Raw genomic sequence first — 18,060 nt, forward strand, 5'->3', positions numbered from 1 at the left:
CTCCAGATTATTGACTTTTTAAAGTTTTTCTAGGAAACGTTCTAGATGAATGCTTATTAGCCTTTGTCAGTATATACTTTTACGAGGTGTCTCTGTGGTGCAATCGGTTAGCATGTTTGGCTATTAACCAAAAGGTTGGTGGTTCAATCCCACCCATGGATGTAATTGACCTTGTGATTAGATTTTGGTAATCTTTAAGTAGACAAGTCAAAATGTCAAACTCCCTCTTATGGTGTAGGGTACCTGGCCTTCTCTGATGTAATCAGAGTTAGATTTGATTAAGTGATTTTATAAAAAACAGCTAGGAAGCACAATTTAGCAGTGGGTTGCAGAGAAAAAAAACTATGCTGGCAGAAAAGTCCAATTGAGTGATTAAACAGCTCTTCATTTTCTGATTTTATGTTTATGCTAACAAATTTGCTCTCTGAAAAGTGTCCACAAAGTAAAGTCTCTGATTAACACCTTTGTAGGAATGGTTTTTCACCTATTACTGAATTAAACTTGCTTCATTGGAAAGGCAGCAAGATGCATCCTCATTTCAATGTCTACTGAAATAATACAGGTTGACACCAGGAAACATAAACGTCACTGCATCCTTGCTGCTTCCTCATGGGGAAGTCTGTTTAATGTGAAAACAAGGTGATATCTAATCAGCACACAGGTAAGGAATTAAGAAAATCTTTCTTTATGGGTGAAGATGTTTCTCACAAAATTGTTGCACCAAAGCATCATTGAAATTCAAGCTGGAATGATGATTTTAATATATCACTTGTACATTTTATACTGCTCTTCTGGTGACAATGTAGTTTGTTTTTGTCAATTACCATTTTAATAATAGGGTAAAGAAAATTAAGTGGATTTTTGAAAGAAAACAATACTGTCAATTTACTATTAAAACAAATTAAAATGGTAAAAGTTATTGTACTTTAAGTAAAAATAAAAGAGCCAAAATATCAATCCCAGTTTTGGATTACTTTAATTAACAAAAAACAATGCATATAGCAGAAGATAGTTTCAATCTGCCTACATCTGGGTTATGGGCCCAGCATGCTTCCGTTGCAGTACTCTGCTGCTCATGTAAGTGCAAGAGATCCTGAAGCACTCACTCATCATGGGAAAGTAGCAATGTGTTTCTTACAAAAACTCTCCAGATTATTGACTTTTTAAAGTTTTTCTAGGAAACGTTCTAGATGAATGCTTATTAGCCTTTGTCAGAATGGACTTTTACGAGGTGTCTCTGTGGTGCAATCGGTTAGCATGTTTGGCTATTAACCAAAAGGTTGGTGGTTCAATCCCACCCAGGGATGTAATTGACCTTGTGATCAGATTTTGGTGATCTTTAAGTAGACAAGTCAAAATTTCAAACCCCCTCTTATGGTGTAGGGTACCTGGCCTTCTCTGATGTAATCAGAGTTAGATTTGATTAAGTGATTTTATAAAAAACAGCTAGGAAGCACAATTTAGCAGTGGGTTGCAGAGAAAAAAAAATTATGCTGGCAGAAAAGTCCAATTGAGTGATTAAACAGCTCTTCATTTTCTGACTTTATTTTTATGCTAACAAATTTGCTCTCTGAAAAGTGTCCACAAAGCCAAGTCTCTGATTAACACCTTTGTAGGAATGTTTTTTCACCTATTACTGAATTAAACTTGCTACATTGGAAAGGCAGCAAAATGCATCCTCATTTCAATGTCTACTGAAATAATACAGGTTGACACCAGGAAACATAAACGTTACTGCATCCTTGCTGCTTTCTCATGTGGAAGTCTGTTTAATGTGAAAACAAGGTAATATCTAATCAGCACACAGATAAGGAATTAAGAAAATCTTTCTTTATGGGTGAAGATGTTTCTCACAAAATTGTTGTCCCAATGCATCATTGAAATTCAAGATGGAAGATGATTTTAATATATCACTTGTACATTTTGCATTGCTCTTCTGGTGACAATGTAGTTTGTTTTTGTCAATTACCATTTCAGTGATAGGGTAAAGAAAATTAAGTGGATTTTTTAAAGAAAACAATGCTGTCAATATACTATTAAAACAAATTAAAATGATAAAAGTTATTGTACTTTAAGTAAAAATAAAAGAGCCAAAATATCAATCCCAGTTTTTGATTACTTTAATTATAAAAAAAAATGCACATAGCAGAGGATAGTTTCGATTAATCGACCTCTGGGTTATGCGCCCAGCATCCTTCCATTGCACTACTCTGCTGCTCATGGAAGTCCGAGAGATCCTGAAGACTAAATTGATTAAAGGCCTAAAAGTACTGGACTATAAGGAAAGACTTACTAGGCTGAATATGTATACACTAGAAAAGAGGTGCCTAAGAGGAGATATTATTAATATCTTCAAATATGTAAAGATACATAACAAAGAGTTATCAGAGGAATTATTTATTAAAAGAACACGTGGTCACTCGCTGCGACTGGAGGAAAGTTCAGAACGCAATGGAGGAAAGGTTTCTTCACTGTTAGGGCAATCAGGATGTGGAATTCCCTGCCAGGGAAGGTGGTAATGGCGGACTCTGTAATTGGATTTAAAAAAGGAATGGATACATTTCTGAATGAAAAAGCTATCCAAGGTTATAATACTTAAAATATCAACATGGTTAATCCGGGGGTAACATGAGTTATAGTAGCTAACTAGTCATAAAACATTATTCAGCAAGTATGTAGAATCATCACAACTTAAAACAGGTTGAACACGATGGGCAATTTGCCTCTATTCAACCTCAAAAACTATGTTACTATATGTTACTATATTACTGTAGTATACAGAACACCACAATGCAATGAGCAGTGATAGTGAGCACTGATGAGGATACTAGAACTGACACTGAGCAGCAAGATGCAGCACTGGACTATTAGTAATGTACTGTAGTATGCTGAGCACCACAATGCAGCACAAGACAATGAGCAGTGATACTGAGCACTGATGAGGATACTACTGAGAACTGACACTGAGCAGGAGAGACACACTACTAGTATTACTGAGCAGCAATAAGTAACCACTGATACTGAGCACTGATATTGAGATTTCCACTGAGAGAACATAGCCACGTCCTCTCCGCTCTCTCTTCAATGCACGAGTAAAAATGGCGGCAACGCGCTGCTCTATATATAATATCCGAATCTCGCGAGAATCCGACAGCGGGATGATGACATTTTCCCTTGTTCAGGTTTTCCGAGTCAGGCGGGAACAACCGAGCCTGCCTCAGACCAGTGTAAACCACGTGGAGTTCGTGGGGAATTCGGTTCTCGGAGAACCGAACCCGCTCCTCTCTACCTTATACCCATCAATTTTTTTTATTTTCAATCTAAGCCCCTGCAGTTTTCTGTAAGCATCTGCTTCGCTATGATGATCAACAAGTCACAAGGGCAAACACTCAGGGCTTGAGGCATAGATCTTTGGACTAGCTGCTACAAGCATGGCAGAGGTGTCACTATCACTGGTGACACCCAGAGAGGTGTCGAGGGAGATTGTAATGCAGTGCGTGCAAATAAGCAGCGCAATGGTAAAAAGGAGGCATGATTTCATAGGTAGGGGCGTGGCCTGGTGGCCTGAATCTACATTTTGTTGCTCCGGGTGTCCCGGGGGTTGGGTGCTGCACCCGGGGACTAGTGTGTAAGCGGTGCTGGCTCCTGCACAGTGACAGGGCATGGCCACCCAGTATGACACCTCCCTTCTTGACCATGCTGTAATTGCAGTCGCACTGCAGTTCAGCGTGATCATAAACAATGGTGTAGCCTCCTGCTGGTGCAGACTGTATGTGCGCGCAGGAAGCCGCCACCATTTTTGTGATCACAGCGGCTGAATGTGATGTCATACAGCCGCTGTGACCACGCCCCCTGTGTCTCCTCCATTGCAGACCCCATTTTGAAGCCTTGCCCCCGCACTGCTCCATCCCTGACTTGGAAATGGAGTGTTGCTGACCCCACTCTCCCCCCCTGCCCCGATTGACAGGCAGAGGCGATCGCATGCAGGCACATGCGTATGCTCTTAGCAATTTTTGCAGTTGGATCGCTTATTGTGATTGCAATCCAACCTGAATCAGGCCCTATTACCTATCACAATGCGCTGCGGGCAGTACAAAATTGGGTTAATATAGGAGAAAAACCCCCAGACCTGTGCTCCTTAACTGTACCTGGTGGCTAGTGGAGCGGCTGCCCAGTAATCAGTGTCCACCCCAGTGCGCACACGGCCCACCCCCTACGGCCACGCTCCCCTTAATCAGCGGCCTCGTGATCCGGAAGGGCGGTGTGTGTGTGTGACTGACCTTAGGAAGAAACCGGAGCCTCCGCTGCAGTGACCCAGCAACCAGGGCACGGGAGTATACAGCGCCGCTGGGAGTGATGAAGCTGCAGTAAAGATGTCTATTAGACCTAGCCTGCTGCAGCCCTTGTAGATTCTCATAAAACAAGTTCTTCTTTTCTTGTCAAAATTAATAGCTAAGAATAGGCTGCCTGAGGCAGGCCCCTGTTAAGTGGCCTGCTACTGAAGGCACCAACTACAAACTGAGCTCCCTGTTCATGGAAGCGGGGTTATAGAGGAGGATGCGCTGAGCATCTTGGGAACAGTCAAAAGCTTTGAGCCGGTTGGTGCCTCAGATCAAGATCCTACTCTACACCCCAATGTGAATCCTTGTGGAGTCCAGTGTACCCCACAGAAGAAATTAATGTGTCACACCCATTGGCAGCAACCTTAGAATAGCTGCTGACGGGCACAATTGAGAAAGGAAGGGGGGGGGCATTTGAATCCAGCACATAGATGCAATTCAAATATGTAATTTGTACCTTCCTATTTTAAAATATAATGGATGAACCTCACCCTGTGAGAACAATCTTCATGATCAAGAGATCTAATATGTAAAATAAGTATGAGTTGGGATAGGGCTGGGGAGGGTGGCAGCTCGGGCAGCCCCTCCCCCGTCAAGTTAAGGAGATTCAACTGAGGAAGCACAAGGGAACTCTCGTCTGGGGACAACAACTGCAGGGAGACCACATCTTTTCAGATGAACATGGGAGGGCGGAAGGCTGCCTAATACTGAAGCACCATCAAATATCAAACCATATCCAACAACTAGTACAAGCATTCCTGGGGGAAGGTCTGCAGCAGACGGATTTGCATACGGTGATGTCATCCAAGCAGTGGGCCAAAGTTGGCTGGAACCCTCATCTGCATATAAAAAGAGAAAAGGGGCATGCAGGGCATGGCGGCCTTTTGCAGTGCTTGGATGACCCCTAGTTTGCATTAAACACCCCCACCCTCCTTTGGTGTGGGGCTCATGTTGGCCATGCCCCATCCCCTGAAGCATTCATGCTGATTTCTTGCAGCAGCTGGGCACTGTAACAGCTCCAGAGCTGCTCTGTAAGGCAAGTAAAAGGGTGTGGGCCCTGCAGCACCACCTGTAGTTCGCATTGTGCGTTGGAAGGCACAAAGTAAGCAGACGGGAGGAGAAGTCAGGATAGTACACAAGGGCATCCTTTTCTCTTAGTCCGTAAAGGATGCTGGGGTCACATTAAGAACCATGGGGTATAGACGGGATCCGCAAGAGACATGGGCACTTTAAGACTTTCAAAGGGTGTGAACTGGCTCCTCCCTCTATGCCCCTCCTCCAGACTCCAGTTATAGGAACTGTGCCCAGGGAGACGGACATTTCGAGGAAAGGATTTATTTTTAAACTAAGGTGAGCATCTTACCAGCTCACACCTTAAGCATGCCGCAGAACGTGGCATTCAACAGAACACAAGCCAACGGCATGAACAATTGCAGCAAAAAGCTGACCAGAACCGTAACACAACATGTGTATAACCACAAGTAATAACTGCAGACACAGTATGGACTGGGACGGGTGCCCAGCATCCTCTACGTACTAAGAGAAAAGGATTTACCAGTAGGTATTAAAATCCTATTTTCTCATACGACCTAGAGGATGCTGGGGTCACATTAAGAACCATGGGGTTATACCAAAGCTCTTGAACGGGTGGGAGAGTGCGTACGACTCTGCAGCACCGAATGACCCAACTTGAGGTTATCATCAGCCAAGGTATCAAACTTGTAAAACTTAGCAAAAGTGTTTACTAAATAGCTGCTCGGCAAAGTTGCAATGCTGAGACTCCCCGACCAGCTGCCCAGGATGAACCCACCTTTCTAGTAGAATGGGTCTTCACCTAATTCAGTAACGGCAATCCTGCCGTGGAATGAGCATGCTGAATCTTACCACAGATTCAGCGCATAATGGTCTGCATGGAAGCAGGACACCCAATCCTGTTGGGAGCATACAGGACAAACAGAGCCTCTGTTTTCCTAATCTGAACCGTTCTGGTGACATAAATTTTCAAAGTTCTGACCACAGCCAGAGACTTTGACTCAACGAAGGTGTCAGTGGCCAAAGGCACCATGTGGAAAGATGAACCACCTTTGGCAGAAATTGTTGACGTGTCCTCAATTCTGCTCTATCTTCATGAAAGATCAAATAAAGGCTCTTGTGATACTGCATGGTTTGTACTGTTTTCCATGTGCTCCCAGATCTTTCAAGCAAGTAGCATGGTCAAGAAAGTTCTGTTTGAAAAGAAACAAACATTTACTGTCATTGTTATGCAAATAAACTTACATTAAAGCTAACAAGAAAGCACACTCGTTCTGTCTTTAAACTGATAAAAGAAACCCCAATAATATGGGGCATGCAAAAATTGAGATAAAACTCAGTTTTGCTCCTCTCCACGGAAATCTTTAATAAAAGGCGAAATATTTGTTAGTTCTGAAGAGAAACCAGAGCATGACCAAGATTCCACCTGTCGCCTGAGTGCCATGCCAGCAGTTCTCATTCAGCTCAAAGTGAGCACCCAATTTGAATGAAAGAAAGCAGATTTCTCACCAGGCTTCCCCTTGCTATAAACATGGTTTGTACTCTTTTCCATGTGCTCCCAGATCTTTCAAACAATTAGTGTGGTCAAGAAAGTTCTGTTTGAAAAGAAACAAACATTGACTGTCATTTCTATGCAAATGAGCTTACATTAAAGCACACTCGTTCTATCTTTAAACCGATAAAATAAAACCCCAATAAGATGGGGCATGCAAAAATTGAGATAAAACTCAGTTTTGCTCCTCTTCACGGAAATCTTTAGTAAAAGGCGAAAGATTTGTTCGTTCTGAAGAGAAACCACAGGATGACCAAGATTCTACCTGTCGCCTGAGTGCCATGCCAGCAGTCCTCATTCAGCTCAAAGTGAGCACCCAATTTGAAAGAAAGAAAGAAAGCAGATTTCTCACCAGGCTTCCCCTTGCTATAAACATGGTTTGTACTCTTTTCCATGTGCTCCCACATCTTTCAAGCAATTAGTATAGTCAAGAAAGTTCTGTTTGAAAAGAAACAAACATTTACTGTCATTTCTATGCAAATGTGCTTACATTAAAGCACACTCGTTCTATCTTTAAACTGATAAAAGAAACCCCAATAAGACGGGGCATGCAAAAATTGAGATAAAACTCAGTTTTGCTACTCTCCACGGAAATCTTTAGTAAAAGGCGAAAGATTTGTTCGTTCTGAAGAGAAACCAGAGCATGACCAAGATTCCACCTGTCGCCTGATTGCCATGCCAGCAGTCCTCATTCAGCTCAAAGTGAGCACCCAATTTGAAAGAAAGAAAGCAGATTTCTCACCAGGCTTCCCCTTGCTATAAGCATGGTTTGTACTCTTTTCCATGTGCTCCCAGATCTTTCAAGCAATTAGTATGGTCAAGAAAGTTCTGCTTGAAAAGAAACAGACATTTATTGTCATTGTTCTGCAAATAAACTTACATTAAAGCTAACAAGAAAGCACACTCGTTCTGTCTTTAATCCGATAAAAGAAACCCCAATAATATGGGGCATGCAAAAATTGAGATAAAACTCAGTTTTGCTCCTCTCCACGGAAATCTTTAGTAAAAGGCGAAAGATTTGTTCGTTCTGAAGAGAAACCAGAGCATGACCAAGATTCCACCTGTCGCCTGAGTGCCGTGCCAGCAGTCCTCATTCAGATCAAAGTGAGCGCCCAATTTGAAAGAAAGCAGATTTCTCACCTGTCTTCTCCTTGCTATAAGCATGGTTTGTACTGTATTCCATGTGCTCCCAGATCTTTCAAGCAAGTAGCATGGTCAAGAAAGTTCTGTTTGAAAAGAAACAAACATTTACTGTCATTTCTATGCAAATGAGCTTTCATTAAAGCACACTCATTCTATCTTTAAACCGATAAAAGAAACCCCAAAAAGATGGGGCATGCAAAAATTGAGATAAAACTCGGTTTTGCTCCTCTCCACGGAAATCTTTAGTAAAAGGCGAAAGATTTGTTCGTTCTGAAGAGAAACCAGAGCATGACCAAGATTTTTATCTGAAAATATGTGTTCTCCCTGCAGTTGTTGTCCCCAGATGAGAGTTCCCTTGTGCTGCCTCAGTTGAATCTCCTTTACTTGACAGGGGGATGCTCGAGCAGCGACCCTCCCCAGCTCTAGCCCAACTCCTACTTACCTGCCAGGTGAGATACTATGATCATGAAGGTGCTTCTCCCAGGGCAAGGCTCACCCATTGCACTCTGGGTGTGCTGCTTCTGCGTTTTCCCCAAATGTGGGAAACTTGACTGCATAATTTGTGTTTCCCCTGGTCGGCTCTCGTATAATTCAGATCTCTTTGTCTCAGGTCTCTCTCCAGCCTAGTTTGCTGTCTGTTTCCACTTCTCTTTTCTTGAGCCGCTCCCTTCTATGCCCTTGCGCACTATCCTGACTTCTACCGTCTGCTTACTTCGTGCCTTCCAACGCACAATGCAAACTACAGGTAGTGCTGCAGGGCCCACACCCTTTTACTTGCCTTACAGAGCGTCTCTGGAGCAGTTACAGTGCCCAGCTGCTGCAAGAAATCAGCTTGTATGCTTCAGGGGCTGGGGCATAGCCAACATGAGCCCCACACCGAAGGAGGGTGGAGGTGTGTAATGCGAACTAGGGGTCATCCAAGCGCCGCAAAAGGCCGCCATGCCCTGCACGCCCCTTGTCTCTTTTCATATGCAGACGAGGGTTGAAGCCAACTTTGACCCACTGTTTGGATGACATCACCATATGCAAATCCATCTGCTGCAGGCCTTCCCCCAGGAATGCTTGCACTAGTTGTTGCATTTGGTTTGTTGTTTGGGGGTGCTTCAGTATTAGGCAGCCTTCTGCCCTCCCATGTTCATCTGAAAATATGTGTTCTCCCTGCAGTTGTTGTCCCCAGATGAGAGTTCCCTTGTGCTGCCTCAGTTGAATCTCCTTTACTTGACAGAGATGTGCCTGAGCAGCGGCCCTCCCCAGCCCTATCCCAAATCATACTTATTTTGCATAGGCGATACCATGGTCATGAAGATTGTTCTCCCAGGGTGAGGTTCATTCATTGCATTCTGGGTATGCTGACCCCTGTGATTTCCCCAAATGTGGGAAACTCGACTGCATTATTTGTGGTAGTGGGGGACTGTGTTTGTGCTTTCCTCTGGTCAGCTCTGGTAAAAATCAGATTTCTTTATATCAGATCTTCCTCTAGCCTTGTTCTTCTTTCGAGAGTTCCCTTGTGCTGCCTCAGTTGGATCTCTTTCACTTGAGAGGGGGGTGCCCGAGCAGCGACCCTCCCCAGCTCTAGCCCAACTCCTACTTACCTGCCAGGTGAGATACTATGATCATGAAGGTGCTTCTCCCAGGGCAAGGCTCACCCATTGCACTCTGGTTGTGCTGCCCCTGCGATTTCCCCAAATGTGGGAAACTTGACTGCATAATTTGTGTTTCCCTTGGTCATCTCTCGTATAATTCAGATCTCTTTGTCTCAGGTCTCTCTCCAGCCTAGTTTGCTGTCTGTTTCCACTTCTCTTTTCTTGAGCCGCTCCCTTCTATGCCCTTGCGCACTATCCTGACTTCTCCCGTCTGCTTACTTCGTGCCTTCCAACGCACAATGCAAACTACAGGTAGTGCTGCAGGGCCCACACCCTTTTACTTGCCTTACAGAGCAGCTCTGGAGCAGTTACAGTGCCCAGCTGCTGCAAGAAATCAGCTTGAATGCTTCAGGGGCTGGGGCATAGCCAACATGAGCCCCACACCGAAGGAGGGTGGAGGTGTGTAATGCGAACTAGGGGTCATCCAAGCGCCGCAAAAGGCCGCCATGCCCTGCACGCCCCTTTTCTCTTTTCATATGCAGACGAGGGTTGAAGCCAACTTTGACCCACTGCTTGGATGGCATCACCATATGCAAATCCATCTGCTGCAGGCCTTCCCCCAGGAATGCTTGCACTGGTTGTTGCATTTGGTTTGTTGTTTGGGGGTGCTTCAGTATTAGGCAGCCTTCTGCCCTCCCATGTTCATCTGAAAATATGTGTTCTCCCTGCAGTTGTTGTCCCCAGATGAGAGTTCCCTTGTGCTGCCTCAGTTGAATCTCCTTTACTTGAAAGAGATGTGCCTGAGCAGCGGCCCTCCCCAGCCCTATCCCAAATCATACTTATTTTGCATAGGAGAGACCATGGTCTTGAAGATTGTTCTCCCAGGGTGAGGTTCATTCATTGCATTCTGGGTATGCTGACCCCTGTGATTTCCCCAAATGTGGGAAACTCAACTGCATTATTTGTGGTAGTGGGGGACTGTGTTTGTGCTTTCCTCTGGTCAGCTCTGGTAAAAGTCAGATTTCTTTGTTTCAGATCTTCCTCTAGCCTTGTTCTTCTTTCGAGAGTTCCCTTGTGCTGCCTCAGTTGGATCTCCTTCACTTGACAGGGGGGTGCCCGTGCAGCGACTCTCCCCAGCTCTAGCCCAACTTCTACTTACCTGCCAGGTGAGATACTATAATCATGAAGGTGCTTCTCCCAGGGCAAGGCTCACCCATTGCACTCTGGATGTGCTGCCCCTGCGATTTCCCCAAATGTGGGAAACTTGACTGCATAATTTGTGTTTCCCCTGGTCGGCTCTCGTATAATTCAGATCTCTTTGTCTCAGGTCTCTCTCCAGCCTAGTTTGCTGTCTGTTTCCACTTCTCTTTTCTTAAGCCGCTCCATTCTATGGCCTTGCGCACTATCCTTACTTCTCCCGTCTGCTTACTTTGTGCCTTCCAATGCACAATGCAAACTACAGGTAGTGCTGCAGGGCCCACACCCTTTTACTTGCCGTACAGAGCAGCTCTGGAGCAGTTACAGTGCCCAGCTACTGCAAGAAATCAGCTTGAATGCTTCAGGGGCTGGGGCATAGCCAACATGAGCCCCACACCGAAGGAGGGTGGAGGTGTTTAATGCGAACTAGGGGTCATCCAAGCGCCGCAAAAGGCCGCCATGCCCTGCACGCCCCTTTTCTCTTTTCATATGCAGACGAGGGTTGAAGCCAACTTTGACCCACTGCTTTGGATGACATCACCATATGCAAATCCATCTGCTGCAGGCCTTCCCCCAGGAATGCTTGCACTAGTTGTTGCATTTGGTTTGTTGTTTGGGGGTGCTTCAGTATTAGGCAGCCTTCTGCCCTCCCATGTTCATCTGAAAATATGTGTTCTCCCTGCAGTTGTTGTCCCCAGATGAGAGTTCCCTTATGCTGCCTCAGTTGAATCTCCTTTACTTGAAAGAGATGTGCCTGAGCAGCGGCCCTCCCCAGCCCTATCCCAAATCATACTTATTTTGCATAGGAGATACCATGGTCATGAAGATTATTCTCCCAGTGTGAGGTTCATTCATTGCATTCTGGGTATGCTGACCCCTGTGATTTCCCCAAATGTGGGAAACTCGACAGCATTATTTGTGGTAGTGGGGGACTGTGTTTGTGTTTTCCTCTGGTCAGCTCTGGTAAAAGTCAGATTTCTTTGTCTCAGATCTTCCTCTAGCCTTGTTCTTCTTTCGAGAATTCCCTTGTGCTGCCTCAGTTGGATCTCCTTCACTTGACAGGGGGTTACCCGAGCAGCGACCCTCCCCAGCTCTAGCCCAACTCCTACTTACCTGCCAGGTGAGATACTATGATCACGTAGGTGCTTCTCCCAGGGCAAGGCTCACCCATTGCACTCTGGGTGTGCTGCTCCTGCGATTTCCCCAAATGTGGGAAACTTGACTGCATAATTTGTGTTTCCCCTGGTCGGCTCTCGTATAATTCAGATCTCTTTGTCTCAGGTCTCTCTCCAGCCTAGTTTGCTGTCTGTTTCCACTTCTCTTTTCTTAAGTGCCTTCCAATGCACAATGCAAACTACAGGTAGTGCTGCAGGGCCCACACCCTTTTACTTGCCGTACAGAGCAGCTCTGGAGCTGTTACAGTGCCCAGCTGCTGCAAGAAATCAGCTTGAATGCTTCAGGGGCTGGGGCATAGCAAACATGAGCCCCACACCGAAGGAGGGTGGGGGTGTTTAATGTGAACTAAGGGTCATCCAAGCGCCGCAAAAGGCCGCCATGCCCTGCATACCCCTTTTCTCTTTTCATATGCAGATGAGGGTTCTAGCCAACTTTGGCCCACTGCTTGGATGACATCACCGTATGCAAATCCGTCTTCTGCAGAACTTCCCCCAGGAATGCTTGTACTAGTTGTTGCATTTGGTTTGTTGTTTGGGGGTGCTTCAGTATTAGGCAGCCTTCTGCCCTCCCATGTTCATCTGAAAATATGTGTTCTCCCTGCAGTTGTTGTCCCCAGATGGGAGTTCCCTTGTGCTGCCTCAGTTGAATCTCCTTTACTTGACAGAGATGTGCCTGAGCAGCGGCCCTCCCCAGCCCTATCCCAAATCATACTTATTTTGCATAGGAGATACCATTTTCATGAAGATTGTTCTCCGAGGGTGAGGTTCATTCATTGCATTTTGGGTATGCTGACCCCTGTGATTTCCCCAAATGTGGGAAACTCGACTGCATTATTTGTGGTAGTGGGGGACTGTGTTTGTGCTTTCCTCTGGTCAGCTCTGGTAAAAATCAGATTTCTTTATATCAGATCTTCCTCTAGCCTTGTTCTTCTTTCGAGAGTTCCCTTGTGCTGCCTCAGTTGGATCTCTTTCACTTGAGAGGGGGGTGCCCGAGCAGTGACCCTCCCCAGCTCTAGCCCAACTCCTACTTACCTGCCAGGTGAGATACTATGATCATGAAGGTGCTTCTCCCAGGGCAAGGCTCACCCATTGCACTCTGGTTGTGCTGCCCCTGCGATTTCCCCAAATGTGGGAAACTTGACTGCATAATTTGTGTTTCCCTTGGTCATCTCTCGTATAATTCAGATCTCTTTGTCTCAGGTCTCTCTCCAGCCTAGTTTGCTGTCTGTTTCCACTTCTCTTTTCTTGAGCCGCTCCCTTCTATGCCCTTGCGCACTATCCTGACTTCTCCCGTCTGCTTACTTCGTGCCTTCCAACGCACAATGCAAACTACAGGTAGTGCTGCAGGGCCCACACCCTTTTACTTGCCTTACAGAGCAGCTCTGGAGCAGTTACAGTGCCCAGCTGCTGCAAGAAATCAGCTTGAATGCTTCAGGGGCTGGGGCATAGCCAACATGAGCCCCACACCGAAGGAGGGTGGAGGTGTGTAATGCGAACTAGGGGTCATCCAAGCGCCGCAAAAGGCCGCCATGCCCTGCACGCCCCTTTTCTCTTTTCATATGCAGACGAGGGTTGAAGCCAACTTTGACCCACTGCTTGGATGGCATCACCATATGCAAATCCATCTGCTGCAGGCCTTCCCCCAGGAATGCTTGCACTAGTTGTTGCATTTGGTTTGTTGTTTGGGGGTGCTTCAGTATTAGGCAGCCTTCTGCCCTCCCATGTTCATCTGAAAATATGTGTTCTCCCTGCAGTTGTTGTCCCCAGATGAGAGTTCCCTTGTGCTGCCTCAGTTGAATCTCCTTTACTTGACAGAGATGTGCCTGAGCAGCGGCCCTCCCCAGCCCTATCCCAAATCATACTTATTTTGCATAGGAGAGATCATGGTCTTGAAGATTGTTCTCCCAGGGTGAGGTTCATTCATTGCATTCTGGGTATGCTGACCCCTGTGATTTCCCCAAATGTGGGAAACTCAACTGCATTATTTGTGGTAGTGGGGGACTGTGTTTGTGCTTTCCTCTGGTCAGCTCTGGTAAAAGTCAGATTTCTTTGTTTCAGATCTTCCTCTAGCCTTGTTCTTCTTTCGAGAGTTCCCTTGTGCTGCCTCAGTTGGATCTCCTTCACTTGACAGGGGGGTGCCCGTGCAGCGACTCTCCCCAGCTCTAGCCCAACTTCTACTTACCTGCCAGGTGAGATGCTATAATCATGAAGGTGCTTCTCCCAGGGCAAGGCTCACCCATTGCACTCTGGATGTGCTGCCCCTGCGATTTCCCCAAATGTGGGAAACTTGACTGCATAATTTGTGTTTCCCCTGGTCGGCTCTGGTATAATTCAGATCTCTTTGTCTCAGGTCTCTCTCCAGCCTAGTTTGCTGTCTGTTTCCACTTCTCTTTTCTTAAGCCGCTCCATTCTATGGCCTTGCGCACTATCCTTACTTCTCCCGTCTGCTTACTTTGTGCCTTCCAATGCACAATGCAAACTACAGGTAGTGCTGCAGGGCCCACACCCTTTTACTTGCCGTACAGAGCAGCTCTGGAGCAGTTACAGTGCCCAGCTAATGCAAGAAATCAGCTTGAATGCTTCAGGGGCTGGGGCATAGCCAACATGAGCCCCACACCGAAGGAGGGTGGAGGTGTTTAATGCGAACTAGGGGTCATCCAAGCGCCGCAAAAGGCCGCCATGCCCTGCACGCCCCTTTTCTCTTTTCATATAAAGACGAGGGTTGAAGCCAACTTTGACCCACTGCTTTGGATGACATCACCATATGCAAATCCATCTGCTGCAGGCCTTCCCCCAGGAATGCTTGCACTAGTTGTTGCATTTGGTTTGTTGTTTGGGGGTGCTTCTGTATTAGGCAGCCTTCTGCCCTCCCATGTTCATCTGAAAATATGTGTTCTCCCTGCAGTTGTTGTCCCCAGATGAGAGTTCCTTTATGCTGCCTCAGTTGAATCTCCTTTACTTGACAGAGATGTGCCTGAGCAGCGGCCCTCCCCAGCCCTATCCCAAATCATACTTATTTTGCATAGGAGAGACCATGGTCATGAAGATTATTCTCCCAGTATGAGGTTCATTCATTGCATTCTGGGTATGCTGACCCCTGTGATTTCCCCAAATGTGGGAAACTCGACAGCATTATTTGTGGTAGTGGGAGACTGTGTTTGTGTTTTCCTCTGGTCAGCTCTGGTAAAAGTCAGATTTCTTTGTCTCAGATCTTCCTCTAGCCTTGTTCTTCTTTCGAGAATTCCCTTGTGCTGCCTCAGTTGGATCTCCTTCACTTGACAGGGGGGGTACCCGAGCAGCGACCCTCCCCAGCTCTAGCCCAACTCCTACTTACCTGCCAGGTGAGATACTATGATCACGTAGGTGCTTCTCCCAGGGCAAGGCTCACCCATTGCACTCTGGGTGTGCTGCTCCTGCGATTTCCCCAAATGTGGGAAACTTGACTGCATAATTTGTGTTTCCCCTGGTCGGCTCTCGTATAATTCAGATCTCTTTGTCTCAGGTCTCTCTCCAGCCTAGTTTGCTGTCTGTTTCCACTTCTCTTTTCTTAAGTGCCTTCCAATGCACAATGCAAACTACAGGTAGTGCTGCAGGGCCCACACCCTTTTACTTGCCTTACAGAGCAGCTCTGGAGCTGTTACAGTGCCAAGCTGCTGCAAGAAATCAGCTTGAATGCTTCAGGGGCTGGGGCATGGCCAACATGAGCCCCACACCGAAGGAGGGTGGGGGTGTTTAATGCGAACTAAGGGTCATCCAAGCGCCGCAAAAGGCCGCCATGCCCTGCATACCCCTTTTCTCTTTTCATATGCAGATGAGGGTTCCAGCCAACTTTGGCCCACTGCTTGGATGACATCACCGTATGCAAATCCGTCTTCTGCAGACCTTCCCCCAGGAATGCTTGTACTAGTTGTTGCATTTGGTTTGTTGTTTGGGCGTGCTTCAGTATTAGGCAGCCTTCTGCCCTCCCATGTTCATCTGAAAATATGTGTTCTCCCTGCAGTTGTTGTCCCCAGATGAGAGTTCCCTTGTGCTGCCTCAGTTGAATCTCCTTTACTTGACAGAGATGTGCCTGAGCAGCGGCCCTCCCCAGCCCTATCCCAAATCATACTTATTTTGCATAGTAGATACCATGGTCATAAAGACTGTTCTCCCAGGATGAGGTTCATTCATTGCATTCTGGGTATGCTGACCCCTGTGATTTCCCCAAATGTGGGAAACTCAACTGCATTATTTGTGGTAGTGGGGGACTGTTTTTGTGTTTTCCTCTGGTCAGCTCTGGTAAAAGTCAGATTTCTTTGTCTCAGATCTTCCTCTAGCCTTGTTCTTCTTTCGAGAGTTCCATTGTGCTGCCTCAGTTTGATCTCCTTCACTTGACAGGGGGGTACCCGAGTAGCGACCCTCCCCAGCTCTAGCCCAACTCCTACATACCTGCCAGGTGAGATACTATGATCATGAAGGTGCTTCTCCCAGGGCAAGGCTCACCCATTGCACTCTGGGTGTGCTGCTCCTGCGATTTCCCCAAATGTGGGAAACTTGACTGCATAATTTGTGTTTCCCCTGGTCGGCGCTTGTATAATTCAGATCTCTTTGTCTCAGGTCTCTCTCCAGCCTAGTTTGCTGTCTGTTTCCACTTCTCTTTTCTTGAGCCCCTGCCGTCTATGCCCTTGTGCACTCTCCTGACTTCTCCTGTCTGCTTACTTTGTGCCTTCCAACGCACAATGCGAACTACAGGTAGTGCTGCAGGGCCCACACCCTTTTACTTGCCTTACAGAGCAGCTCTGGAGCTGTTACAGTGCCCAGCTGCTGCAAGAAATCAGCTTGAATACTTCAGGGGCTGGGGCATAGCCAACATGAGCCCCACACCGAAGGAGAATGGAGGTGTTTAATGCGAACTAGGGGTCATCCAAGCACCGCAAAAGGCCGCCATGCCCTGCATAACCCTTTTTTCTTTGCATATGCAGATGAGGGTTCCAGCCAACTTTGGCCCACTGCTTGGATGACATCACCGTATGCAAATCCGTCTTCTGCAGACCTTCTCCCAGGAATGCTTTTACTAGTTGTTGCATTTGGTTTGTTGTTTGGGGGTGCTTCAGTATTAGGCAGCCTTCTGCCCTCCCATGTTCATCTGAAAATATGTGTTCTCCCTGCAGTTGTTGTCCCCAGATGAGAGTTCCCTTGTGCTGCCTCAGTTGAATCTCCTTTACTTGACAGAGATGTGCCTGAGCAGCGGCCCTCCCCAGCCCTATCCCAAATCATACTTATTTTGCATAGGAGATACCATGGTCATGAAGATTGTTCTCCCAGGGTTAGGTTCATTCATTGCATTCTGGGTATGCTGACCCCTGTGATTTCCCCAAATGTGGGAAACTCAACTGCATTATTTGTGGTAGTGGGGGACTGTGTTTGTGCTTTCCTCTGGTCAGCTCTGGTAAAAGTCAGATTTCTTTGTCTCAGATCTTCCTCTAGCCTTGTTCTTCTTTCGAGAGTTCCCTTGTGTTGCCTCAGTTGGATCTCCTTCACTTGACAGGGGGGTGCCCGAGCAGCGACCCTCCCCAGCTCTAGCCCAACTCCTACTTACCTGCCAGGTGAGATACTATGATCATGTAGGTGCTTCTCCCAGGGCAAGGCTCACCCATTGCACTCTGGGTGTGCTGCCCCTGCGATTTCCCCAAATGTGGGAAACTTGACTGCATAATTTGTGTTTCCCCTGGTCGGCTCTCATATAATTCAGATCTCTTTGTCTCAGGTCTCTCTCCAGCCTAGTTTGCTGTCTGTTTCCACTTCTTTTTTCTTGAGCCCCTCCCTTCTATACCCTTGTGGACTCTCTTGACTTCTCCTCCTGTCTGCTTACTTTGTGCCTTCCAACGCACAATGCAAACTACAGGTAGTGCTGCAGGGCCCACACCCTTTTACTTGCCTTTCAGAGCAGCTCTGGAGCTGTTACAGTGCCCAGCTGCTGCAAGAAATCAGCTTGAATGCTTCAGGGGCTGGGGCATAGCCAACATGAGCCCCACACCGACGGAGGGTGGAGGTGTTTA

General features: G+C 46.6%; 21 non-coding genes and 2 pseudogenes across 21 annotated transcripts; 18 read left to right on the forward strand and 5 right to left on the reverse strand.

The window, feature by feature from the left end:
• Positions 1–1,233: 1,233 nt before the first annotated feature.
• On the forward strand, positions 1,234–1,307 carry TRNAN-AUU (transfer RNA asparagine (anticodon AUU)). Its single transcript has one exon. It is a non-coding gene; the product is annotated as a tRNA-Asn (tRNA).
• Positions 1,308–6,668: 5,361 nt separating this feature from the next.
• LOC135024247 (U5 spliceosomal RNA) lies at positions 6,669–6,784 on the reverse strand. The gene has a single exon (XR_010221093.1). It is a non-coding gene; the product is annotated as a U5 spliceosomal RNA (small nuclear RNA).
• A 275-nt stretch (positions 6,785–7,059) lies between these two features.
• LOC135024232 (U5 spliceosomal RNA) lies at positions 7,060–7,175 on the reverse strand. Its single transcript, XR_010221078.1, has one exon. It is a non-coding gene; the product is annotated as a U5 spliceosomal RNA (small nuclear RNA).
• A 278-nt stretch (positions 7,176–7,453) lies between these two features.
• On the reverse strand, positions 7,454–7,569 carry LOC135024205 (U5 spliceosomal RNA). The gene has a single exon (XR_010221051.1). It is a non-coding gene; the product is annotated as a U5 spliceosomal RNA (small nuclear RNA).
• A 286-nt stretch (positions 7,570–7,855) lies between these two features.
• Positions 7,856–7,971, reverse strand: LOC135024199 (U5 spliceosomal RNA). Its single transcript, XR_010221045.1, has one exon. It is a non-coding gene; the product is annotated as a U5 spliceosomal RNA (small nuclear RNA).
• A 270-nt stretch (positions 7,972–8,241) lies between these two features.
• LOC135024203 (U5 spliceosomal RNA) lies at positions 8,242–8,357 on the reverse strand. The gene has a single exon (XR_010221049.1). It is a non-coding gene; the product is annotated as a U5 spliceosomal RNA (small nuclear RNA).
• A 144-nt stretch (positions 8,358–8,501) lies between these two features.
• On the forward strand, positions 8,502–8,664 carry LOC135024148 (U1 spliceosomal RNA). The gene has a single exon (XR_010221009.1). It is a non-coding gene; the product is annotated as a U1 spliceosomal RNA (small nuclear RNA).
• A 671-nt stretch (positions 8,665–9,335) lies between these two features.
• LOC135023972 (U1 spliceosomal RNA) lies at positions 9,336–9,499 on the forward strand. Its single transcript, XR_010220849.1, has one exon. It is a non-coding gene; the product is annotated as a U1 spliceosomal RNA (small nuclear RNA).
• A 152-nt stretch (positions 9,500–9,651) lies between these two features.
• LOC135024121 (U1 spliceosomal RNA) lies at positions 9,652–9,814 on the forward strand. Its single transcript, XR_010220986.1, has one exon. It is a non-coding gene; the product is annotated as a U1 spliceosomal RNA (small nuclear RNA).
• A 671-nt stretch (positions 9,815–10,485) lies between these two features.
• LOC135024272 (U1 spliceosomal RNA) lies at positions 10,486–10,649 on the forward strand. Its single transcript, XR_010221116.1, has one exon. It is a non-coding gene; the product is annotated as a U1 spliceosomal RNA (small nuclear RNA).
• A 152-nt stretch (positions 10,650–10,801) lies between these two features.
• Positions 10,802–10,964, forward strand: LOC135024137 (U1 spliceosomal RNA). Its single transcript, XR_010220998.1, has one exon. It is a non-coding gene; the product is annotated as a U1 spliceosomal RNA (small nuclear RNA).
• A 672-nt stretch (positions 10,965–11,636) lies between these two features.
• On the forward strand, positions 11,637–11,800 carry LOC135024032 (U1 spliceosomal RNA). The gene has a single exon (XR_010220908.1). It is a non-coding gene; the product is annotated as a U1 spliceosomal RNA (small nuclear RNA).
• Positions 11,801–11,952: 152 nt separating this feature from the next.
• On the forward strand, positions 11,953–12,115 carry LOC135024107 (U1 spliceosomal RNA). The gene has a single exon (XR_010220974.1). It is a non-coding gene; the product is annotated as a U1 spliceosomal RNA (small nuclear RNA).
• Positions 12,116–12,730: 615 nt separating this feature from the next.
• Positions 12,731–12,894, forward strand: LOC135023983 (U1 spliceosomal RNA). The gene has a single exon (XR_010220860.1). It is a non-coding gene; the product is annotated as a U1 spliceosomal RNA (small nuclear RNA).
• A 152-nt stretch (positions 12,895–13,046) lies between these two features.
• Positions 13,047–13,209, forward strand: LOC135024122 (U1 spliceosomal RNA). Its single transcript, XR_010220987.1, has one exon. It is a non-coding gene; the product is annotated as a U1 spliceosomal RNA (small nuclear RNA).
• A 671-nt stretch (positions 13,210–13,880) lies between these two features.
• On the forward strand, positions 13,881–14,044 carry LOC135023960 (U1 spliceosomal RNA). The gene has a single exon (XR_010220837.1). It is a non-coding gene; the product is annotated as a U1 spliceosomal RNA (small nuclear RNA).
• Positions 14,045–14,196: 152 nt separating this feature from the next.
• Positions 14,197–14,348, forward strand: LOC135024163 (U1 spliceosomal RNA; annotated as a pseudogene).
• Positions 14,349–15,031: 683 nt separating this feature from the next.
• On the forward strand, positions 15,032–15,195 carry LOC135024103 (U1 spliceosomal RNA). Its single transcript, XR_010220971.1, has one exon. It is a non-coding gene; the product is annotated as a U1 spliceosomal RNA (small nuclear RNA).
• A 153-nt stretch (positions 15,196–15,348) lies between these two features.
• On the forward strand, positions 15,349–15,511 carry LOC135024109 (U1 spliceosomal RNA). Its single transcript, XR_010220976.1, has one exon. It is a non-coding gene; the product is annotated as a U1 spliceosomal RNA (small nuclear RNA).
• Positions 15,512–16,126: 615 nt separating this feature from the next.
• On the forward strand, positions 16,127–16,290 carry LOC135024034 (U1 spliceosomal RNA). The gene has a single exon (XR_010220910.1). It is a non-coding gene; the product is annotated as a U1 spliceosomal RNA (small nuclear RNA).
• Positions 16,291–16,442: 152 nt separating this feature from the next.
• LOC135024094 (U1 spliceosomal RNA) lies at positions 16,443–16,605 on the forward strand. The gene has a single exon (XR_010220962.1). It is a non-coding gene; the product is annotated as a U1 spliceosomal RNA (small nuclear RNA).
• Positions 16,606–17,276: 671 nt separating this feature from the next.
• On the forward strand, positions 17,277–17,440 carry LOC135024200 (U1 spliceosomal RNA). Its single transcript, XR_010221046.1, has one exon. It is a non-coding gene; the product is annotated as a U1 spliceosomal RNA (small nuclear RNA).
• Positions 17,441–17,592: 152 nt separating this feature from the next.
• Positions 17,593–17,734, forward strand: LOC135024125 (U1 spliceosomal RNA; annotated as a pseudogene).
• Positions 17,735–18,060: the final 326 nt, after the last annotated feature.

This window comes from Pseudophryne corroboree, unplaced genomic scaffold (genome assembly GCF_028390025.1).
Source record: "Pseudophryne corroboree isolate aPseCor3 unplaced genomic scaffold, aPseCor3.hap2 scaffold_403, whole genome shotgun sequence".
Taxonomy (NCBI): domain Eukaryota; kingdom Metazoa; phylum Chordata; class Amphibia; order Anura; family Myobatrachidae; genus Pseudophryne; species Pseudophryne corroboree.